Source organism: Cricetulus griseus, chromosome 4, assembly GCF_003668045.3.
Source record: "Cricetulus griseus strain 17A/GY chromosome 4, alternate assembly CriGri-PICRH-1.0, whole genome shotgun sequence".
NCBI classification, from domain to species: Eukaryota; Metazoa; Chordata; class Mammalia; order Rodentia; family Cricetidae; genus Cricetulus; species Cricetulus griseus.
The window spans coordinates 188,775,828-188,801,773 of record NC_048597.1 but is presented as its reverse complement, the minus strand read 5'-3'; the positions used below and the strand labels follow the sequence as shown (position 1 = coordinate 188,801,773).

General features: G+C 40.9%; 1 long non-coding RNA gene across 1 annotated transcript; it reads left to right on the top strand.

Annotated features, from left to right (window-relative positions):
• The first annotated feature begins 17,108 nt into the window (after positions 1 to 17,108).
• LOC103159531 lies at positions 17,109 to 23,452 on the top strand. Its single transcript, XR_003484601.2, has 4 exons — positions 17,109 to 17,207; positions 21,190 to 21,409; positions 21,885 to 21,979; positions 22,683 to 23,452. It is a non-coding gene; the product is annotated as an uncharacterized LOC103159531 (long non-coding RNA).
• Positions 23,453 to 25,946: the final 2,494 nt, after the last annotated feature.

The window sequence follows — 25,946 nt, the reverse complement described above, 5'->3', positions numbered from 1 at the left end:
GGCCTCAGCAACCTATGGGGTCTCTGGTAGTAGATCAGTACTTATCCCTAGCATAGGAATGGAATTTGGGAGTCCATTCCACATAGAGGCATACTCTCTCAGCCTAGTCACACGGGGGAGGGCCTAGGCCCTATCCCAAAGGATATGACAGACCCTTAAGATTCCCCCCCATGGAAGGCCTCACCCTCCCTGGGGAGCAGAAAGGGGATGGGATAGGGGGTCAGTGGTGGGCAGGGAAAGAAGGGAGGGAGAGGGAACTGGGATTGACATGTAAAACAAGCTTGTTTCTAATTTAAATAAAAAATAGAAAAAAAGGCAGAGGAATTCAAGGTCAAGTCAAAGCAGGCTACAAGGTGTGACAACAAGTGCAATCCAAGACCTTATACTGGCTCCCTGACAATGCAGTGTGTTGAGAGAAATCAGAAACATTTGAATGGAACCTATATGTATGTAACATTTGAATATAACCTATTGGATATATGTATGTATATCATATATATATATATATATATATATATATATATATCCGAAATATTTGAATAGAACCTATTGGATATATGTATGCATATCATATATATGTATATATATATAATTTTCTAATTTTGATAATTGCAATGTGATTCTTTTTAGAGAATGTACTTATCAGGAAACATATGATGAAATATGTAGGTATAAAGAAACATAATGTCTACCACTTACTCTCATGTGATTCAAGGGAAAGGAGAGGTAAGTGTGTGTATGCATGTGTATGTATATGTATGCATGTATACATGTGTGCATAAAGATACAGAACAGAAGTTAGAGCTTGAGAAAGTGAAATACAACAAGATGTTAACATTTGATAAAACTGGTAAAGGTTATTAACGTTTCTATCTATCATTCTATTTTACCAATTTTTGATAATTTGAAATTATTTCAAAGTGAAATTGTAAAAGGTACACCTATAGTTTGGAGAGCCAGAAAATTGATGGTATTCAAGAATGATTGCTATTTTTCAAATGACATGATGCTATCATGCTTATGGTTTGTTTGTTTGTCTGTTAGTTTGAGACAGGGCTTCTATGTGTCTGCAGCCTGTCCTGGAACTATCTCTTGCAGACCAGGCTGGTCTCAAACTCACAGAGATCCACCTGCTTCTGCCTCCCAAGTGCTGGGATTAAAGGCGTTCGACGCCACCACCTGGCTGATTGAAACATTTCTTCAGTTTATAATTCTCAGCCATCTAAGGCTCTAAATGAGTTTTGAGTTATGTATATATTTTACTATAATGAGGTTTGTCAAAGTTCTGGAGCTTCTGGGGTATGCTGATAATTCACTGATGGAGAACATGGACCTGAACACCTGGAATCAGGTGCTGTCTAGAAAAAGATAAGATCCTGAAGGCAGGCACTTCTGAGGTTTACAGTGTGACTGCTTCCACTGAGACTGTAAATAGAGTCCATGAAACTGAGACTTTATTAAAACACACTTAAATGAAGTAACTTATTAAGTGGAATGGACATTGTATGTTAAAATCTTAGAAGTGTATACAAGAAACTTGCAAGCAATTTCTACAGAAATTGTCTTAAATCTTAAAAAATATAGATGGATACAAACTCACATGCCAGTTCCGAGGAGGTCACACTGTTGCTGATGTTTGCTTTCTTACAGGTTTTCCAAATGGTATGATAATCCCTATTTCAAAGGTGTTGGGTGAAAACAGTAACTTACCTGTGCAGTAAGATATGACTTTGCTTCTAAGGACACTCATGTAGCAGATTGGACAAGACAGTGGAGACATTTATGGAATGTCCTTCAAGCAGACAAAGCTTAAACTAGAAAGAGCCCCAAAGTTAAACATTATAGACTTGCCAAAAAGTCACTTAAATTTTCCTCATCTAGTTCAAAAGTTGGTACCAAGCTCCCTAAATAGTATAATGTAGTAAAAGCAAAGCAAAATGAAACCTTTTATTTGATTCATTTATGGTTCAATTTTATGCATAGTACTTAGCTTTATTTTTGTTTTTGCTTATGATAATTTGTTATCAAATTATTTTATCTATTATTTCTATAAAACCTTCTATGAAGTTTTTTTAATCTTTTGTGAAAAAAAAATGACTTAGGAATAACCAATTAACCAGTTAAGTTTAGAAACTACAGCCAAATAGAGATAAAACTGTGCTATTATCTTTCTGTTGTAATTATAGATTTTTACTAATTTATCAGAAGAATGATTTTAAACTTCCCTTCTACTTAGCTTATTAAAAACCAATTGAGAACTGGGCTGTATCTTAGTGGGAGATAGAGCCCTTGCCTAGCATGCTTGAGGTCCTAGGTTCTAGATCCCCAGTATTTCCAAGGGGGAGGGAGGAGTCAGGTCTCATGGAAATCAAGGCATTTATCAAAATGAGGTGGAAATGAATTATTGGAGAATCAGGAAACAGAGTGTGCATTTCCCTCCTAGCCGGATCAAGTTGGAGTTGTTTAAGAGCAAAAACCAGGCAGCCAGACTGACCTTTAGGCCAGAGAAAATTCTGTTGAAAAGCCAAGTGTTTCCTTTGGTAGAACCGAGCTTTTCTCTAAACCTAGTACCTTGTTCATGCTCCTGTAGGATGAAGTGTGCTTGTCTGGGTGGGACTGTGTTTTGTTTTCTCTTTCCTTTTCATTCTATTTAATGGCCCTCAGAAGCTGAACAGAAAGGCCTCTTTTCAGACATGGCTAATGGCCCCATTCAGCAGAAGTCTGTGAGATCTGCTCACAGCAGAATCAGTCAGCACACGAGTGATTCCAGATGCCAAGACAACCTTACTCTCCTCCATTTTCGACCATGTAACATAGTCTAATGGCAGGAAGGGTGAGGCAGATGTGAAGCTGGCCATGGCCTTTTACTGGTCTCTGTCTGTCCTTCCCATGCAAACTAATTCAGTGTGATCTAGACCAGGGCCATTTGTCTGCAAGGAGAGAAAACAAACTTAAGTAGATGAAGACCGACTTCTGGTCTCCAAATACATTTTACAGAAATATAGCCAAGCCTCCTACAAACCTCTCACATGCATTGTCTTCCAGAGCCGCTCCTGTGATCTCTTGCAACTACTTCAGTACTGCTCTTGTAATACTCTTCATGTTTATTCAAAACTATGTGCACATTTGCTATATGAATTTCCATTTAAAAATTAAAAAAGTAACAAATAAATAAAGTGAAGACTCTTAATGTCATCAGCTTCTGGCCTCCACATGTGCACTAACAGGCACACACACACACAAGCATACAATTTCTCTCTCTCTCTCTCTCTCTCTCTCACACACACACACACACACACACTCCATAAATCTTTTTATATAAAGAGGTGTTCTTTTTATCTGAAGCACTGCAAGTTCTTTCATGATCTGCTATAAAGATCCTACAATAAAAGTCATGTTAATTCACACTCACCATAAAGAGAAATGAATCTATGCCATGTAACTTCTTTTCATGTAGATACAGGAGTGGAGGTTGTTTAGCTGAGGCCGAAGGGAAGACAGGTGGTAGAATTATAAGTGAGTTAGGAGCCACTATGGTTGGGGATAGCCAAAGAATTCATTTTCCCTTAAGACATGCTGGCTTCAAGCCAGCACGCGGCATACTTTCTTCTCTTTTATTCCTTTCACTCTCTCCTTCCCTCTCCTATAAGGAAGAACACTTAAGCCTTCTTTTCTATTTTTTATTTTGCTGTGTTGTGGATCAGACACAGGGTCCCACTCACACTAGGCAAGTTCCAATCACCAAACCATGCCCAGTTTCCTATTTGCCCATTTAACCTCCAGGAGGTTATTTCTGAGAAACATGGTGACCCATAAGGGTTGGGTGTATTTTGAAAGCTTTAAGATCTCTTCTTCACCCTTGTATGGTGACCAGGGACAACATTAAGAACAGTAGACCTAGATGATATGCCAGAGCATGGTGATTAGCTGTGTGAAGGGCACTGGAGGACACCAAATCTAAACAGGTTTCAAAGGATAGGCTAAGATCAAGGACCATACAAAGCACGTTTATGAAGAATAAAAACCTTAACCAGAGCACCCCGAGGGTCGGAGAATGGAAAGGGCTCACAGTAGTTTTGGGCTCCTGGTAGGTGCAGGGAGCTGTGCCTCTGGTCTCTGGGTGCCACTCACACTACTCTTCCAGTCTCCAAATATGGGCCTTGATAGAGTGTGCCCATCTCCCATGTGAGGAAGACACTCAAGTGTTAGCGTAGCTAACACTGTAGCAATAAGTCCCTTGCCTCCTACTTTTGTGGACTTTTTTTTTTTTTCCCCTAACCACTGAGTTTATGTAGAGAGCATAGGTAGCGGTTATTATGGGTAGGAGGTTGTTTGCTAGATTACAGGCAACTCACCTCTGGTTACAACCCATGGGATAGGAAACTGGTGGTGGGGAGACAAGGTATGCAAAGGGTTAAATGGAGAAGGGAGTGGGAGGATGGGGAAATCTGGGAGTGAAGGTTAATAAAAACAAGGGGTTATGAAAAAACTCACAAAGAAACCCACTACTTTGTAAGCTAACTGGAAGTGTGGAATTAAAAGGGAGCCGAGAATTCAGGTACCCTATGTAGGTAGAAAATACTGCTCCCAGAACTCATGGGTGATGTCTGGTTTTTTTTAATGAAAATTACAGTGTCACATGAAGAACACCTCCGTCAGAGTTGTTGGGCCAAGAGATCCCAGAGGCTCCCAAAGTAATATAGTCTATGGCCTTGTTCTTGATTGCCCACCAAAAGTGAACAGTGAGATCATATTCCTGAAGGGACCACACATTTTGATTACAGGAAACAGAGAAATCAAAGTGGAACTAAGCTGGAAGCTTCCTCTCCGCTGTTCAGGTTACTGGGAGAGACAGCCTCTCCATAGGCCTTACTCAGCAGTGAACCCTGCATGCTGGGTTCTGTTAGGCACAGTACAACCCACTGGTGCAATAGTAGCATGGCTGCTCTGGGGGCAATCAACTACTTCCTGGTTGGATTGTAGGCCCACTCTGAGGGAAGGAATGTACAGTTGGTACTGTAAACCAATCAAACTTCTGTGGCTAGGGAGGTCATAGGGTCCATGGGGGGCACCTACTGCATTTGGGTTTGCTGTTTTCTTCTTTCTAGAGGAAGATGATAGAATGAATTCCAACAAACACTTGTGTGAATCCCTCCAGCCAAGCTTGACTAGACTTTGTGCCACCTGATGGTGTTGATAGAAGTTTCATTAGTCTTAATTGTTATTTCAGGGCCTCACATACAGACAGTTATAGTTTTCAGTTCAGTGTGGGACCATCATTCCTGGCCCATTTGTATACAAGCTTAAATGAACTAAAGAATGGAGGATATTACATTTTTTTTTCTCCCCTGGAAGAGTCTCTAAATTCTCAATAGTAGCTCAACTATTTAATCTGAACACTGTGTGAAGCATTAAAAAAAAAAAAAAACAGAACAAGCCAGGTGGTAGTGGTGCACACCTTTAATTCCAGCACTTGGAAGGCAGAGGCAGGCAGATGTCTGTGAGTTTGAGGCTACTTGGTCTAAGGACCAAGTTCTAGGACAGGCTGCAAAGCTACAGAGAAACCCTGTCTTGAAAAGCCAAACAAATGAATGAACAGACAAATAAGTAAATAGGTAAATAAATAAATAAATAAATAAATAAATAAATTTGATGAATTGATTGCTGAGGTGAAATGATGTGGTCTTAACTCAAACAGAAACCAACACTTAATGAAGGAGATAGATATAAACTCATAATCTGGTATAAGGACAATAGTAAATCAAGTACATGCTGGAAGGATCTCCTGGGTTTTGTGTTGAACAAGATGAGGTCTACTACCAGCGGGCAATTGCAGGTCCTAATCCAGCTCCAGTATTCTAAAAGAGATCTGTGTCTAAAGATCACAGACTATCTCATGCCTGAATATGGCCAGCACCTGAAGTTTCCCAGCATCCACCAAGCTATTGTTCTGGCACTCATAATCCCATCAGTTGTTAGCTCCTCCACCACCCCACGTTGCTATGTCTGGGATAGGTAATGTTAAGAACAGAATAATTTCCCAGCTGGTATCTGAGGAGAGTCTATTTCCAGTCTGGCTGTTGTCAGACAACTGACATCTTCCTTCCTGATTTCTGGCTCACTCCTCACTGGAGCTCAGTCTCCCTAGGGGTGGCTACTTGGAGAGCTCAGTTGGCATGGAATCAGAAATGTAAATCTTCCTGCTAGGGAATGAGCAAGGAGCACCCAGCACATCTTAATCATGGCTAATTTAGCACTACATAAGAGTGGGTACCATTTGTCGTAGAGAAGGGTGGCTATCCTGGGCAAATATACTATCTCTCTCTCTCTTGCTAGTTCCCTGTAGTATTTGGGAGGAAATTATTACTGCGTGCAAAAAGACAGAAGCTACTTGGGTAAGTCAGATTTTCATTGCTGTGACACATCTCCTGCTTTCTGTCCCCTCCCAAAATGCCACTCTACTGTGAATTCATCAGGGAACTAACTCACAGAACAGAGCCTCAGAGCCCTTAGGACCCAATTACTTCCTAGGTTGGCAACATACCACCAACAGATAAGCCCATGGGGAAAACTTTACATTCAAACTGTGATATTCCATCCCTGAGCTTCACAAGGCTCATAAGGCATTTCACAATCCAAAATTAATTAAGTCCACCTCCAAGAGTCTCCGGTAGTCTTAACAGGTGCAACATTTCTCAATATAATTTAAACATCTTCTCTGCAACTAAAGGCACACTCAACAATACTCTGCACAATTTAAAAATAAGGTTACATTCAATATACATATATAATGCCCCATGACAAATATGTCTGTTCCAAAAATGAGGGAAAAGAGAATGCCAAGGAAGGATCAGCCCAACAAGATGGAAACCCAGAGGGCAAACATCAATCATATCTGTAGTTCCATGGCCAGGAGTGAGGGTGAGTAATACCATGCTGTAAGCTCCACTGGCCCTGGGAAGCACTGCACTTGTGGCCTTGTTTGTTAGTTGTAGTTCCCAGGATGTATCTCCTGGACTGGTTGTTTACTGCCTATAGCTTTCCCCGGTAGGCATCCAGTATTTAGGGCTTCTCCAACATCCCAGGGGTCTATATATTTGTCTTGAGTTTCATCCTCACAACTTCATGCATTGACCTCAGGGCCTTCCTGTGATGATCTTAACCCCGATGCACATTCCCTCATCCCTCAGCCTTCCTTTGAAATCGAGACAGAAGCCCCATGAGCCCACAGTCCTTACATTCTTACATGCATGCAAACCCAGTATCACATGGACAAGTTAGTGCCTGTGGCCCACTCAGACAGCAGCCTAGGCCCCTCTAAGTGTCTGGATGGCCAGTTGGGGAAATAATTTCCTAGGTGGCCCTGTAACAAAAAGTCTTGGCTGTCTCTTCTCAAAACAAAGTCTTTGAAATTAGTTGAAAGCTCTGGCTAAATTGAGTCCTGGACTGGTGATATTGAGTCAGGTCCCAGTATGTGCTCAAGGCATCTTACCTGTTGTTTCATTCAGTTCAACGTATTTGACTTCTTTTTAAGTCAGTGGTTCTCAGTCAGTGGGTTGTGAATCCTTTGGGGGTTGAATGACCCCTTCACAGGAGTTGCTTCAGACCATCTGAATAGCAGATATTTAATTTTGATTCATAATAGCAGAAAATTACAGTTACAAAGTAGCAATAGAAACAATTTTATGTTTGGGAGTCACTACAACATGAAGAACTGTATTTAGAGGTTGCAGCATTAGGAATGTTGAGAATCACTTTTAGGGACTCTCATCTCTTTAGAAACCATGTGTTCCATGGTCCCAACAATCCCACAAAACCTTCATTCTCTGGACAAAATGTACACAAACTCTTTGCCAGAGGGAAAACAAATTCCTAGTATAGTCCTCATTCACAGGTGGCTCCTCCTTATGAGGACAGTCAGATTGTCTACATGCTGTAAGCATCTGTCTTTTGAGGACAGTCAGACTGTGTGCTGTGAGCATCTGACAGCTGAGTTCCACCATTACAGCCACTAAGCCAATTATGCCTACAGCATGCTAGAATTTCTCTAGCTTTGTCCCCAAATTCCTCCAATAAACCCATTCTAAATAAGCCACATTGTCAGCAGCAGTCATAGCAAAGATCCCACTTCCCCAGGATCAATTTTGGGTGCTGTCAGACTATTCACCCCTGTGACAAAGAAATATCAACTCTCAAGGGAGGAGTATTTATTTTAGTTCACAATCTCAGGAGCTTGGTCCATGACTTGCCTGTTTCCCTGGTATGCCCAGAGAAAAGGCTGGACATCATGTCAGGAAGCAGTGCAGGGGCAGAACTGTGCACCTCATATTGGACAGGAAGAAGAGGCAAAGCACAGGTCCCTCTTATGGGGACCCCACCTCCTACTCCCCATCACCTCCCAGCAACATTACCTAACATGTATTGAAAGAGTAATCCATTGGTTAAGTAAGTATTTAGGCACTGCCTACCTGGTGATTGAGCTCTGATACCTAAGCCTGTGGAAACAGTTCACATTCAGACCATACTGTGAAGGCAGAGGTTCTGAATCTGTGGGTCATGACCCTTTGAGGGGGACAGACTGGCCCTTTCACAGGGGTCACCTAAGATCAACGGAAAACACAGATATTTATGTTATGACTCATGAAAGTATCAAAACTACAATTAGGAAGTATCGATGAAGATTTTATGGTTGGGGGTCACCACAACATGAGGAACTGTATTAAAGGGTAGCATTAAGGAAGGTTTAGAGTCACCATGTTGGCATGATAAAATGCTTCTTAGGAAAAGCTTGTATAGGTTGCAGGGTCATCCCCAATTTGGCATAAGTGAGTTTGTCTTAAAAATAAGAATGATGAATATCATAGATATTCTTGCCTTCTCCACGTTCTACTTAAAAGCACATTTGGAAAGGTTTTATATTCCCTGTGAAAACAAAAATGGAAGGATTTTCAAAAGAGATGCTAGGTAATTGTTCCAGCAACCTAAATTGGAATCCTGTTCTTGTGAATGTTTAATTTCATAAACTCTGTGAGCAAATGTAGGAATTAAGGAACTATTAATATATTTGGACTCATATCTTACTAAGGAAACACCCAACATTCTAGATATTATTAAAATACTTGCTATAGTCAGGTGCACTTGAAGTACGCTGTATACCCTGATTTATTTCTTCTCACAGCAGAGAAAGGATCGGCTGACCCTTCAGGTTCTGATATGTTCTGAGATGAGACAACCTAGAAACAGTAATGGAAAGACAGATTCAATAAAAAGGGAATAGCCAGCATATTACATAGATGCCCCGTGGCTTAGAGACTGGACATTTGTGCCCTTAGGGGGAAAGTGATGAGGTCAGACAGACTGGCATAGATGATCAAGCCTGGCACTTTTGCGGCAGAGCCTGGAATCAATGATGATCTGATGGAAAGCCAGGCAGACAGTTCAACCGAGGCATTGATCCATAGGGGCTGGCCAGGAGGCCCTGTGTGAGGTGGGATTGTGTTCCCACAGACCAAAGCAAGAGAATGGAAAGACAGAAAAGAACATGGATGCAGGATCCTAAAGATCTGCTCCCTGGGACCAAAGTACTGGTATCTAGAAAACTCGGAGAACTTTGAGGAAGTCCAGGTGTCCAGCCATACTTGTGTTCACCCCACCACAGTTTGCCCTGGGAAAATGAGAATGACAAAATTCAGTCTAACACACACACACACACACACACGTCATAGAAAATAAGAATTTTATTCCTTACTTTAAGCCATAAAAATAACTGTTAAATGACTTAGTGCTTTTTCCTGTCATTTCCAAGATTCTAACCTCCAATAATAGTGCTGAGTTTTAGAATTCTATTCTTATGAATACTAAGAATTTCTTCTTTAGACTTGACTTGGCTTTTACAACAGGCAGTAATGCCAATTTTTTTTGTGTGTGAGTGTTTTAATCACAGAGCTCACAGGCCTGTCAAGTAAATAATGATGCTGAGAGATTTATTGCACATTTCCAGCCACAAGTTTTATGCTGGGTGTTAGTGTCTTACAGCGTTCTTTATTATCCAGCAATACATAGGGGTAGAAACCTTTCTCATACACATAAAATAAAAATCAAGTAAATCACCAGCGGTGGTAGTGACATACACCTTTAATCTTAGCACTCAGGATGCAGAGGCAGAAAGATCATTGTGAGTTAAGGACAATGTGGTTTACAGAGCAAATTCCAGGACAGCCAGGGCAATACAAAGAAACCTGTTTTGCAAAAGAGAAAAAAAAATTGAAAAATAAATAAACAGGAAAAAAAAAGTTGAGTTAAATACTGCTAGAAGAGAAATACTCCAATTAAGACCCAGTACAAAAGCTTTGCTTTCTTATCTTGGAAATGAAGATGTTTCACAATGGGAAGAACTTGATACTCTCTTAATTCTTTTTACCTATTAGCATATTTACCAGTGTCCAATAGTTAAATTGATCAGTTGAAATCTCAACCCTTGCTACTTGTGAATCCAGGGATGGAAGCACAGTCTTTGCAAGTATAATCAAGTTAAAGTGAGGTCATTAGGTTGGGCTCAAGTCCAATCTGATTCTTGTAAGAAGGAAATTTGGCCCTGGATACCGAGAGCATAAGGAGAATACTATTTAAAGACACAGAGGCGCACATGGAAAAGATGATCATGAGAAAACAGATAGAGATTGGCATCTACAAGCCCAGGATTGCAAAGGACAGCTAGCTGATGGCTGCCAGAAACCCAGAAAATAGCATAGACCATATTCTTCCTGTAGAAGGAACCAACCTTGCTAGAATCTTGAGGTTGGGTTTGTAGCTTCCAGAACTATGAAAGAGAACAGTTCTCTTGTTTCAAGCCACCCAATTGGTGTAATGTCAGGAAAACTAAAGTCTCTCAAATTCTGCAGTGTGCTAGGGACTTTCTGTTCCTTGCTGTTGCAGTATCTTAGTGCTAGAGCACAGTTAGTAACCTGGCTGTCTTGGCAGGCTATTTTCTCTGATTTCACTTTTATTTATCTTTCATTAAGCTAATCTGGGGCTTGTAAAAGTCAAATGGAAAGTGGCCATTCTAACTTTTCCTCTTTTTGTTGTGTGAATTCAGGGCCATCGCCAAGGGCAGTTTGGCAAACTGTCAAGTACTGATAATATGACTGACAAACCTGATATGTCAGCTATTGTTCTACTGTATTAGCTTTTTTTGAGTGCCATGAGCTCATAAAATATAACAAAGCATTGTACTGTCTAAACTGTCCTGAATATATGGCCAGTGCTCATGTAACTCCTATTGTCTTAGTTTGTGCCTGTCAGAGGAAAAATTCTGATGTCTTTGTTTTTTTTTCAATGCCTTTCCCCTTAATTTGATCTATATTTGATGACTCAAATCCAAAGGACACTGTGTACCTGGGACAGCAGAAGCATACATACACACCCTAAAAGCCATGCTTCATGGTTACACCCTTCTCAGGGCCTCACTATAGAGTTAGAGACAGGAAACTTCTCAGGAAGAGGTGTTCCAGTAGCTAAGGTGTTTGCCTTGTTCTCCAGGTGTTTGACAGAGGATGAGCCCTTTCATTCAAACACCCAGAGAGCAAGGTACTACACCTTAGATTCTGCAAGATTGATGACAATCACAACTAAGATTATGAGCTAGATCATCTGGCTATAGGGTCTTATCTTGTTTTCTTGATGGTAGCCATTCTGACTGGAGTGAGAAGGTATCTCAATGTAGTTTTAATCTTGTTTTCTTGATGGTAGCCATTCTGACTGGAGTGAGAAGGTATCTCAATGTAGTTTTAATCTGCATTTTTCCAAATAGCTAAGAATGTTGGATTTCCCCCCCAAATATTTATTGATCATCTGTCTGTCTTCCTTTGAGAATTCTCGAATTCATTTTTATTGGATAATTTTTCTTTCTTTCTTTTTTTCTTTTTTGGTGCTTAATACTTGAAGGTTGTTAAGGACTTTATCAATCACCTTTTGATGATGGTCTTCTCTAGTGTGTAGAACATTTTAATCTAATGCAATAACATTGGTTAATTTTTGCAATTATTTCCCGAGAACAGACCTCAATAGAACTCCAAATCAGTGCTTTGTTTTCTTTTTTTTAATTAAAAAACTTATTTTTTGACATTTATTTAGTGTGTGTGTTGGGGGAAGGTTGTACATGCCCCAGAGCAAATGTGGAGGTCAAAGGAGAGCTTGTTAGAATCAGTTCTCTTTGTCCACTTGATGTGTTGTGGGGATTGAACTCAGGACATTAAGCTCAGAAGCAAGTGCCTTTACCCGCTGAGCCATCTCACTAACTCATGTTAATAATCAACTCTGATTTATTGTCCACTGATGGCCTTTGAGCATAAGACATGTAGGCTGAGCAGTTTGCATAAAAAGCAGACAACACCGTGGTCCAACAATGGCAAGCTGGAGGATGGATGAATAGATCCTGAGTTCTCAAGGGCTGAGTGCCAAAGACTTGGAAAGAGTTGTAGGCCCTAGTCCCTGGAATACTTGCAGAGACACACTGATGATTACTAGTTTTGGCTGCTAAGAGTAGCTGGAAGCTGAGCTCAGAGCGCCAAGGGTGGAGCCAAACGTAGCACTAAACTCTGATGTGTCTAGCACCAGAAGTACGGAGATGTAACACTGTAAAACCTGAGTGACCCTGGCATGCATATCTTGGTTGGAGATGTACTAGAAAGTGTTGAGCCATTAGCATTCAAAGTTCAGAACTGTTAACCCTCTGTGGGTTCACAATTTCTATCTCAGTAGAGCAAAATTTGTCTCAACCAGTTGGTGACACTAAGAGTTCAAGATCTTAATTGTTCAAGACTGGCTCAAAAGTCCAAGTCCAAAGTCTCTGAGACCAGAAAAAAGTCAACTTTGAGCCCACAGAGCAGTCAAAACTCAAGTAGTGTATTTCCATGGTCCACTGGGAAATATGCACAGGAAGTTAGCCCATTCCAAAAAAGAGGAATATGGAAATTAAATAAATGAATCAGAAAATGGGGAAACTCAGCAGGCAAAGCATTAGTTCTTCAGCTATGCACCTGACATGTGGGTCAATCTGTGGAGGGATATTTGTATCCCTCCATTGTATCCCATGCATCCAGTATGCATTCACCTACAGGGAGACATTTGCAGATACTTTAACCCTGCATCATATGGCTGGCTCTCCCCAACTTTCTTTTCGGAAAAGAACAAAAAGGCAGTTTGGCAAACTTAGAAATTGATAACTGGAAAACTTGATATGTTAACTTCTTTTCTACTGTATTAACTTCTTTAGGTTTTGGGTTCATGAACATAACAAAGCTGAGCATTGTTTGAACTTTTGAATTTATGGCTGCTGTTCATATGACTCTTATTGTAGAAGCTACCAAGATCTCATAACTCTTGCATATTGTAAACATGATAGAGTACCATGTAGGCAATGCCAAAGTCTGCTACCAGGATGAAGAGTATGTGGATCTGCTTGAACTGTAACAACTGTGGCCTTAACATTGGCAAGGGAAAACTGAAGCAGTCTTAGGTGAACAGGGTACTCATGAGCTCTTTTGTGAAAGGATTTTGCTCAGGACAGTTGTTGCTTGAATGTGAAATGTCTTCCACAGGCTCATGTGTTTGCACACTTGGTGCCCAGCTCGTGGCACTGTTTTGGGTAGAACTAGTGAATGACTGGTGGAGATGGGCCACAGGAAGCAGGTCTTTGGAAGTTATAGTGGAGCAGCCCTCCTTCTGGCCTGAGCTGTCTGCTTTCTAACCTGCCACGCTACTCCTGCGGTGGATGGAGATGTCTTGCCTCCCCACTGTGATGGATTTACACCCTCCAAAACGGTGAGCCAAAATAAGTCTCCCTTCTTTTAAGTTGCTTCTATCAGGTATTTTTGTCACATGACAAGAAAGGTAATATAAAAGTTTTTGAAACAAATCAGTAATGTCATACTTAAAAAAAATTACTTATTTTCTGAATGGCTATTTTGTCTGTAGGCGTGTCTTGTTATCACATGTATGCTTGGTGCCCTCAGAGGCCACAAGAAGGCATCAGATCCCTTGAGCCCGGAGTTATGGACAGTTTTGAGCTGCCACATGGAGTTGGGGAATACAAGCTGGGTCAACTGGAAGAATGCCAGGCTTACAGGAGGTGTGGCCTTGTTGGAGGGAGTATGTCACTGGGGATGGGCTTTACGGTTTCAAAAGCTCAAGCTAGGCCCAGTATCACACTCTCTTAGTCTGTGGATCAGATGTAGTTCTCAGCTACTGTTCCAGCACCATGTGTGCTGCCACCATCCCTGCCACGATGATAATGGACTAAGCCTCTGGAACTGTAAACAAGCCCCCAATTAAATGCTTTCTTTCATAAAAGTTGCCTTGGTCTTAGTGTCTCTTCATGGCTAAGACAGTGGTATTGCTTGTATAGTTGTTTGAATGAGCACTGCCCCTCACAGGCTCAATTATTTGAATACTTGTTCCCCAGTTGGTGGCACTGATTGGAAATGTTTGGAAACCTTTAGGAGCTGCAGCCTTGCTGGAGGAAGTGTGTCACTGAGGGCTGGCTTTCAGAATTTATAGCCCCCCCCCACACCACGTTCACTCCCTCTGGTTTCTGTGTGTGAACAGAGCTGAGATCTCTCAGCTTCCTGCTTTGGTCACCTGTTTCCATGCCTCCCCCATCACTATTGACTTTCTCTCTGGAACTTTAAGTCAAAACAAATGCTTTCTTCTAGAAGTCATTTCTGGTCATCTTGTTTTATCACAGCAACAAAAAGCAACTAACACACTAAGCTTCCGGTTTCTTTTGTCAGTGCTAATCCTTTTCTACCTTCTTTAGTTGGCATTTTTACATGTGGGTCTGAGAAGTTTTCAAACCTTTTTACTCCCCTCCTTTTTGCTCTTCTTATTGTAAATTCGACCAAAAGCAGCCAATAACACCAGCCTTACAGATCAAATGCTTCCTTTCTTAAAATCTCCTCTTTCCAGTAAGCTAGTCCATTATTCTGAAGGTTTGTCTTTCACAAAGTCTTCAGTCTGGACAAGAAGCCAAATTATAAGCCATAGTTCTATCAGCATGACTGCAGATCCAGCTCCCAACAGAGTCTTCATTTCCATGTGAACCCAATCAACATGGACTTGGATGTCCACATTTCTGTCAGCACTCTGACCTGAGCCCTCTTTGAACTGCCCACTAAGCTCCATGGATGGGCAAACAGATCCCCCAGGCTGATACAAATCCCCACAAACCACTTCCAAAGGCTCTTCCACACTTACATATTCAGCAATGGCCTCACCACTTGTTACCTTTTTTTTTTTTTTGTATTTGTCATCTTTATGATAAAATACCTATACTTTGGCTAATGGTTTGAAAGTTTCAGTTCAAGAACAGGCAGCCTCATCTCTTTGGGCCTCTAGAGTGCAACCCATAATAGTGGAGCATGTGGTGGACAAAGCATTTCCATCAAATCCTGAAAGAAGGTGAAAGTCAGGGCTTTATAACAAACCCCCTCCACACACACCACATTGTTGACACAGTGTGTAATTATATAGCTCAGGCCTCAAACTCATTAGGTAGTCTAGGTAGCCATCAAACTTGTGTGACCTTTCTGCCTTGGTGTCTTGTGTGCTTGGTGTACTGAGCCAGAACTACAATTCCCTTTGGAGATGTACTTCTAATAACCTAAGGATCTCCCACTAGACATCATCTTCTAAAGGTTCCAACGCCACCATCCCAAAGTTCAAGCTTCTACAGTCATTCGAGCCATAGCACTTGATATTAATGTTTCTAAGTAACAAGTGTTATTAACACCACCGTGATAGCCTTTCATTTATAGATAAGAGCTCAGAGGCCAAGAGATTGCCAAGTAGCAGTGGGTCTGAGATTCAGAAGGAGGCAGATTGTTTTTGGGACCTAGATTCTTATCCACAAGTCTGATCAGGGTGACTTCAAGGAAAGGAGACATTTCTGGCAGCTGTTATAGGATGTGTTGTTTGAGCTGAGATTAAGGATGAGAGACAGTTGCTTGGGTGGAGAGAGGCACCCCTAGAATCCCGAGACTGGACTGCAAGTCCCTTTGCTACAGTGCACTTTGATAAGCTGGGAGCACAGGAAGTGTGAGGGCAGGTAGGGCCTTCTTCTGCTTTGAGCTTTAGTGACCTGACCCCTCCCTCAATGGAATAGTGGGAAAGATGAACTTTACTGTTGATCATGCAAATAGAATGTGTCCTTACCTGTTCTGCATGGTTACTAGAATATTTATTAGAAAGCGCCTCTCTCATTCCTTTCTTGTGTTCTGTGTACTTTGTGTCAGAAGGAATGTGACTTGGAGGAGCAAGCAGGAGTTCACCTTCTAATTTGTCTCTATTTCTTGGGCTTTTTCATCTTCTTCATTCTCAGGTAATAAAGCATGTCCAGGCTTTCCCATCAAAGATGTTAGGAAATCAAAGAGACAACAGACATGTAAAGCACCCAAACCCTGGTGACCTTCCAAAGTGAGAAGATATATGTCATGGAATTCCACATATTTCTGATGTCTCCTATTAATGCACAGTGGTATCTAATGTTTGCTATAGGTAACTCGACATGGAAATGTCATGATCTTCACAAATGTATAGAGTAGCTTCATGTTTTCAGAATGTTTCCCCGAATGTTGCTCAATTTTATATTTGTAACCATTTGATTAAATAAGTAGAGTGATAGTGATTCTTACAGTTGTAGAAACTGAGGTTCAGAAATTTTGTTTATCAATTCTAGTTTTTCATCTCGAATTTTAGACTGCTTTCCAAGGACCACAGAAGAGGCAGATAGGTACCAGTCCTTGCTACATTGATTGAAGATTTCATACCATGCGACTCCCAGTAATGCTGAATTTCCAGAGCATTGTGGGAGGAGTTTGGGTAGGGGAAGAGCATGATCAATATACCTTGTCTGAAAAAAAGTTTTTTTCAATTACAAAAAAAAATAAAAACAGAAACAAAAATTTCAGCTTGAGGCTCCCTCCTTTGCTTTGACCTCTCTCAGTAAAAGTTGCCATCCATTTAGCAGCAATCCCATGAGATCCTGCACATACCCCCATAATTACAGCTATTACATCATCCAGCTATAATTTGTTTGCCTGTCTTCCCAGCCTCCTGCTTCATTTCCCTCTACCCTTAGGGATGGTGAGACACGGTCTACTCATCTTTGCTCCCCCATACCTGGAATGTTGCTAGACACAAAAGTTCAAAATGTAAGTATGCATTTATCTGTAATTCGTCACACCCATGGCTTCAGGCAACTTGTATGCATTTTCTTTCCTTTCCAGCTATTTGGACTGATGTCTTTATTGTTTGAACTGCTATGATTTAATTAGTACTGCCTTTTCTGCTATTGAGATGTAATAGAGTTATAGTTCTTAAGATTATTTTTCAAATATATCCAAATGCATATACTCATAGATTTCCATATGATTGATATATATATATATATATGTATATACATATATACACATATGTGTGTGTGTGTGTGTAAACATATATATGTAGATACACATACTTATGTAGTTTTATTTCCAATGCAAACAACTTGGAAATGCATAGCAAAAAGAAACTAAATAATAAAGGTCTGTGTGAACTTCTAAAATGTGAAACAAATGATTGCAAAATACCAACTCCCTCAGTCAATGCATTTAGGCTTATCCTAATTAAAAATGTAACAAAATTTAGCTGAAGATGTTGCTGGTTAGGGTTCTTTTAAAATTCATATACATATTTTTAAATGAATGAAATTTTATGTAGGTCAATATTAATTTAATTTGTTTTGAGACAAGATTTCTCTATCTAGTCCAGGCTTGCCTTAAACTTATTATGAAGCCCAGGGTGGCCTTGAATTCAGCCTCCCAAATTACTAGGACCATAGACTGTATGTATGTATGTGTGTATTTTACTTTTTCTGATTTCTAATAACTATCATAGAATACAGAAATGATTGAGCATGATATTTTTCAAATGTCCCTGCCATTTGGGAAAAAATCAAATGAATGAATCAATAGGAACATTGAAGCGTTCCATAGTTTTTTGTTGGAGCCGCTTTTTCTTTTCAAAATAAGCGTCCCTGGGTGAGCCATCAACGACAACGCTATTCACAGCCTGGCTGTTTTCTGCATTAGGTTCCTATGGTCATTCTGGGGTCAGATTTCTTCTGAAGGATACCCCTGGGAAGACCTCTGAAGCCAGAGCTGGGCATCCCTGCAGCAGAGTTTGACTCCTTTTATTTCCTTATGCGATACCTCACTTCCTAATATACTGTGACTCGGGCATAGAGCTTCAGTGTTCCGTCACTCAGGGCTTTACCACAAGTGACTTGTCCTCAGTATCTTTTCCCATGAGGGAAATGACAGAGCCACTAATGGGGATTTGTCTGAGCTTTGGAAGGTCACCAGGGTTTGGGTGCAAAATGTCCTTCTCCTATTCTTGAGATAGAAATGGCCTATGAGTATCTATGTATAAACTCAAACTTTTTAGGCTTCTTTACATCATCAGGAGTGTGTCTACCTATAAGAATTAATGAACATTACCTGTTAGCTGTTTTAGCTCTCTTTGAGGATAGTAGAACCAGAAGGACTATTAATCCCAAAATACAAATGTGTAGCTGTCTCATGCATAAAAAAACACACACATTTAATGAGTGTGTTCTGGGCAACAGAGCCATCTCCTGGAAGGTCCCAGCTCTTTACTGTCATACACACACACACACACACACACACACACACACACACACACACAATTACACTATCAAATGATGGTTATGTGTATATCCATATATGTGCTTGAATGTATAGAAAGTGGGCACTGAGTAATCACCAGTTAAACAGTGAAACTAGTTCTAGCATGCTTTAGAATATTTGGCAGTTGTAGGGAGAAAGCTATAATTAAAAATAATGAGAAAATAGCCATAGAGATATCAATCTTGTAAGGTTGCTTAATAAAGAAATGAATTGTAAAGATTTTGTTACCTAACTCCTTTGACCTATAATGTTTCTAAGCAATTTAGTTTTTGACCTCCAGTCAATCTTAGTTATCATGGTTATGACTTGATTGTTCTCACCTCTAGTGATTCCTGGGGGTGAGGAGAGGTGCTTTGTGTGTGGTAGACACTCGGCAAACATGTTGATTAAATGAATGCGTAATGTTGGAATAGAAATCAATGAGCAGTAGGTCATGATGACTTACTGCTGCCTTCATTGAGTCACTCAAAACAACTGACTTCTGTTGTGCACAAGACATTGTTCTAAACCCTGGAAGCATAGCAGCGAGTCAGGTCGACAAGACCTTGTCTCTTAAGATGCACTTTCTTAAAGGGTTAGCAGAACACAAACCAACAAGAAACTAGGCCATGGTGGTAGACTGTGATGGGTGATGTGAGTACCTTACAAGCTGGAGACAGGGAAAGCAGCCCCTGGCAGGAGCTGGGGGGAGCTGGAATCCCGGCTAGAAGAAGCACAGTGCTAAAGCCAAGAGACTGCTGGAAACACAACACCTGCATCTGATCACTTGCTTCTACTTCTTACAGACTCGTGCAGACAGAGGTCAGAGAGTCAGCCTGCATGATGTAGTCCTTGAGCTGAGACTGTGTGATCAAATAACCAATGAATGGAGTCAGCTAGAAAACCTCGACTAATTCCGATCCCTCTGAGGGCAGACATTGGGCTGAATTTACCTTTCTGTCCTCTGGGAGAGACCTAGAGAGCACAGAGCTTGCCAAAATATGTGCTTGTTAATTTAATTGCTCTTTGTAGAGTTGGCTTTCCTCATCTAATGAGTGTGTTCTGGGCAACAGAGCCACCTCCTGGAAGGTCCCAGCTCTTTACTGTCCCTGAGGAAGCAGTGGCTTGTTCATGAGAGTATTCTAACTTCAGATTGATGCCTGGATGTGTCCAGTGAATAGTTGTTAAACAATGGAAAGAATCACTCTAGCCTTCATGGTTTCCTTGGCTACAAACATTCCATAAAACATTTTGCAACTTGCAACTCTGTGCTCAACGAGAAAGATCCATTAAGGCTAGGGAATAAGACTTGTGGGGACAGACTACAGCCATCTTACTGTCCTTCTCATTCCTCCAGGAATCCTAACAACAGCAGCTAAGAATAGATGTACACGGGTCCTTTTTTTAAGCTCTCTGTATGTATGCTCTTCTCCCCCAGACTGTTAGATATGGAGAATTCCTCATACGGCTGGAATGAGTAGCATTAAGTCACGGGAATACAGTATGCACTAAACCTTATGATAGGAGTAATATCAGAATTATAGATGGAGAGGGAAGTGGAGACCCAGGCTGGGAACAGTGAAGAGGGCATTTTACGAACAAGAGATGCTTCTTGATGGTCTGTGGGATCTATATTTGTGCCAACACTGAAGGCTTACAGAATAAATTTCATGCCTGCTCTAGACCTACTTGTAAGGATACTGGGTTGAAAAAAGACCTAAAGGAGAAGAACAAGGTAGTATTAAGCAGCTGAGGGAACAGCTTATGACACAGAGGGGCCTCCATCACAGTGTCAGCAGAGTCAAATGGGGGAAGCTGGGTAGACTCAAAAGTTCCTGTTCCTGTTGACAACCACAGGGAGGTGGGTGCCCATTCATTTTATAGAGACCATGAAAACTGCTTCTTCCTGAAGGCTTTCTAGCCACATTCACAAGATTTTTTTCCAACCACACTTGCCCCTAGGTCGGGCCCATGTATAGAGAGAAATGAGCAGATTAGATATAGATGACTCCACACCCAACCTAGCAGAAATAGATTTTTTCTCAGCTTCCCCCTTTAGCTGGGAGTGGAGATAACCCTAGATGGAAGGAAATAGAAAGCTTTAAGGTGGGTACGTTGGTGCAGACCTAACTGTGACTCAGAGCAACAAGAGCCAGATGAAGAGGCACCGGGTAGTTGACTCTTGTTGCTGGTATTCTTATTGAAGTATCTAAGTGAGGAGAGGAGACAAAAGCTTACTATGATAATAGTTTGTGTTTTTCCCTCCTTTCCCTTCTGGAAATAATAGTGAAAGAAAGCCTGTGCTTTCAACTCTTCAGTCACATCTGAGGTTACGGTTCAACAGCAAGACAGAATTGGAATGTTAGTCAGACTGCACTGTGGTCCTTTCTTGAAAGGCTCAAGGAAAGCAATGGAGTAAGATCTTAGGCTCATCCGTCCAATTGTCTCCTCTCTCTGCTTGATCTAGAAATGTGTGGAAGATCAGTGATGCATGAGCATGTCAAGCTTACCCTGAATCAACCTGTGAATGTGGCTCCAGTAAACAACAACAACAACAAACCTTAGTGTTTCTGAGAACCAGCCCTGTGAGGAATTCCTTCCTCCTCCAAAGTTCTTGAAATGGATAGATGGAGTCATGTAAGGAACTGTGATATTCTGCAATGGTGCACTATGTAAGATCCAGGAAGGTAAAGTTGCCAGTATCTCTGTGAACTGTATTCATAATTTAACATTTTATTTTAATACTCAAAAGGCTTCAATCCAGAAATTGTTATATTTTTAAGGTTCAAACTTAGCAAAGATAAAGACATAAAGTCCTAATCGTATAAAAGCTACTAACTTATTGTTAGCTATTAAAGATAATTAAGACAAGTAAGTTAATAGCAGTCACCTCATAAAGGATAAATAAAATTCTTTAATGTGTTCAAAACTTGTAGTCATGTCAAGGACTAATTTAATTAATTATAGAAATAGGCTTTATTTACTATGGTGGTTTGAATGGGTATGGCCCCCATAGACTCATGTGTGTGAAAGTTTAGCCCATAGGGAGTGATACTATTAAGAGGTGTGGCCTTGTTGGAGGAAGTGTGTCACTGTGGAGGTAGGTTTGAGGTCTCATATGCTCAAGTTGTGCCCAGTGTGATACAGTCTCTCTGCCTACAGATCAAGATATGGAACTCTCAGGTCCTTTTCTAATACATCTGCCTGCATGCTGCCATGGTTCCTGTCATGATGATAATGGACTAAACCTCTGCACTGTAAGCCACCCCAATTAAATGTTTCCCTTTATAAGAGTTGCTGTGCTTTTAGTGTCTCTTCACAGCAATAGAAACCTGTATATGTTTTCAAGTTTAAGCTTAAATCAAGTAACTAAAAGCCAGCAAGTTGTTTAGCTCATATATACTTAATAAATAATGGTCCTCACACGGGGGTGGGCCTAGGCCCTATCCCAGAGGATACAATAGACTCTGATGACACCCTATGGAAGGCCTCACTATCCAGGGGGGAGCAGAAAGGATATGTGATAGGTAGGGTTTTAGTTCAGGGGGGTGGTAGGGGAGGACGGGAGGGAGAAGGGAACTGGGATTGTCATGTAAAACAATCTTGTTTCTAATTCAAATAAAAAAAATCTGCAAAAAAAACACAAAATAAATAAATAATGGTCCTCAAACTTGTCAGAAATCTGCTGAATTGGACATTCAAAATGATTAATGGAAAAAGCTTACTATGACAGAGAGAGACCCTACCTTCTAACTGTGACTCTGATGTCTCTAAAGAAGATGACGGGGCATGATAACACCACCTGAATGTGGTAACACTAACCACTGGAGAATACTGCTCCAGTGTCTCATTCGAAGCCATGGCCTGGCCCAAACTGTGAACAAGCAGGACACTGGAGAGTTGATTAACCGACTTTATCCAGACAAAGTAAGGTCACTCCCCTAACTTCTTCCTTCACAGGAAAGTCTCTGATCTGCTGGGCCTGGAGGCTGACACTGGCCTGGACCTCTGCCTCTAATGAAGCCACTGAGATCACAGGAGCCTAGGATAACTGCCTAGGTAATGGGTTGCAGGGAAACATGGAGTTTGCTTGGCCTAGCTACTTTGAGATGAATGTGTCAGAGATTTTTCAGGTTAGAGTCCATGGCTCCTGGGGCACAGTGTGCCTTCCAGTTCCTGAGAGACTGATGCACTCCCTCAGAGAATGAAGCATTCAGTCAACTTTGCATTTCTCTGTATGATCCCTTAGTAGTCAATGAAGGATGAAGGCTTGACAGGACAATTGTTCTTAGACATTAATTTTGTGAACCCTGTATGACTTGCAAACTTCACTGTATCCTGGCAACTACAACTGTATTGATCCTGGCAATTGCCATTACATTCTGTTTCTGTTAAAAGTATAAAAAGTCTGATTGGTCTCAATAAAATTGTCATAGGCTCAGTTGTGCTGTGGCCCCTCCCACCACCTTGATTTAATTCCTCATGGCCATATCAGATGACCTTGGCCCAGTAAGTAAGCTTGGGCCAAGTTACTTACAATGAGTAAGTCTCTGTCATTTTAATAGATATAGTCCCTTCAGATTATACTTTCTGCTATAATTTATCCTTCTCTGATCTCTGATGACATTGATAGCTAGGCTAACTAGCTTTGTTGTACCCACCTTGTTAGTTCATTTCATATGTAAAAAAATCAGGCCTTGCCTTTTCTAGAGCTACTGGGTCTCCTTCTGAGAAAGGCAGACAGGTTTGCTTTCCTAACAGGCTTCATATCAAAGAATAAACAGATTTCTGATGTAACTTTTTGCTGTTCCTTTATTTAAAAGAACTTGCTTTGCAATGATGGTTCTCAGTAATAACTACTCTTGTCTCCAATAAATGATTAGATGGATAGAAAAAGATTTAATGTCTATATGAGTTCAGACGGTCTAAGAAAGTATTCTAAGGTGTATAAGGGTTGAGGATATGAAAGCTTAATTAAGTTCTGAGGGTATAAGAAAATGATTTAAGGTATTCAAAAATGGGAAATGTTTCAGGCTTCTTTTCTTGAAACATTGTTATACTGAGATTTCTTACAGGTACCTGTTAGCTGCATTTTCTACAATGTGGATTTTACTACAGATTACGAACAGTGGAAATACTAATACATATGAAATTTTTATCCCTTTTTGCAAACTAAAATTTCATGTAAGCTTCAGGGAATTGAGGGAGTCATAAGACTTGGGTCCACTTCTCACAGGTCAAAGGGATTCCAGTTAAGTAAAGCCAAAGTTTCTCTACCTACCTATCATTGAGGGTGCAATCTCTCTCTTGGTCTTGGGACTCCTCATCTTCCACAACCACTGGGACTATGGGCCTGAAAGTGCCAAATGTAATGTTTTCCTTTAAGTTCCTAAACTTTAACTTCTGTCCCTAGTCTGTATCTCTCTAAGCAGATTTCCACTTGTCTGACAGACACTGTCCAGAAATCAGCTGTGGACTACAGTCTGCTCCACACAGTTGTGAGTTCTGGACTTGCTGAAAGCTGATGTGGACCAGTACAGCCAAGGTGAATGCTCCCTCACTTTTCAGCTGGATCAGCTAACCAGATACTTCTGTTGAATGCCCCATTCCTGAGGGCTTGGCCTTAGACTAGCATCCCAGCTTTCCTGGACCCTGACAAAGACGTCCTAGTTTCAGCAGGAACTAGTCATAGAAGAGAGTGTGTTATCCCTTGTCCCCAACAAGCTGGGATGTTAGAGCAAAAGGAAACTCTGGCATAGGAGACAAAATGCCTACCTATATTGCCTGTTGGCATACTAGGGAAGGTACCTGTTAAAAACCAAATAGGCCCAGATCTAACATTAGACCCATTAGCTGAAGTAGTTCTACAATATGACAGAGCACTTGGCCTGCTCTATGTAGAACAAGGAGATATTATATGGCTCTAAGAGAAAATTGTTGTTTCTATACATACCACTTAGGAATCATTACAGATAATCTGGCTATATTCAAAGAAACATCGCAAAAAAAGGGGGACCTGAGATGAAGTAAAGGATTAGTTCCCATTCTCATTTTGGGGCTCCTCCTAGATAGTAACTGATGTCAGCCATCACGAGACCTTTGGCCCTTCTGTTTCTACTAATTACTGTTGGCCCTTGCATCATCAATGCCTTAGTTAGATGTATAAATTCCTGTGTGGGTGCCATTAAGTTGATGTCTATGAGAATAACCAGATACCCAATACAGAGTGAAGGATTTTACCCAGGATACAACTCAAGAGGGGAATGTGAGACCAAAACAGGAACAATATACCTTGCAGGGTGAGGTTTATGTTTGCAGTTAAGACAGTTAAGAATAAGTTCCTGAGCTGGGCATTGGTGGCACACACCAGCACTCGGGAGGCAGAGGCAGGCGGATCTCTGTGAGTTCGAGGCCAGTCTGGTCTCCAGATCGAGTGCCACGATAGGCTCCAAAGCTACACTGAGAAACCCTGTCTCAAAAAACAAAGAAGAAGAAGGAGAAGGAGAAGGAGAAGGAGAAGGAGGAGAAGGAGAAGAAGTTCCTGTTTGTCCTGTGTTAAGTCCTTGCCAGTTAAGGTTTCTATTTGTAATTTAGAATAAGTTTCTGTTTCTTTGATCTAGTGTAAACTGCAAAACAAGTTTTTCAACCTACACGAAACTTTTGACCCCATTCACATGATACACAATCTTACCCTTGTTCCTTCCCTTTCATTGTATTTTTTAACAACCTGTAACAGCTGACTCTCTCACCCCTGTGAACACCTTATCTCTTCTATAAAAAGGACCTCAAGAGGCCAACAGGGACTGCTCTCTCAAATTCCTACTAAGGGTGAGGCAGTCAGCTGGCCAGTCCCTAAAGGACAGCTTGTTTTAATTGGACAATCATGGATTTTATCTTTTCTCTTCATCATTCTCAGGTTTAACAAGTAGACATGGATGAGAAGAGACACTCAATCTAACTTCTGAATATCAGGGCTGGGTGGCAACAGTTTGTTACTGTCTGGCCACTAGTGCTATTCCATGCCTCCTTCTTTTGCTAGCATCCAAGGTATGCAACACTTTTCTATGATCATTTCTATTTTGCTACTATTATTTTGCCTCATTGAATAGTAACAACTAAACAATAATAATGATGATAATAGTAATAATAATAGTAAACCCCCAAATAGTTTAATCATCAAAGCAATACGCAAAACTGCCCACAGGTGAGCATTGATTAAATGTT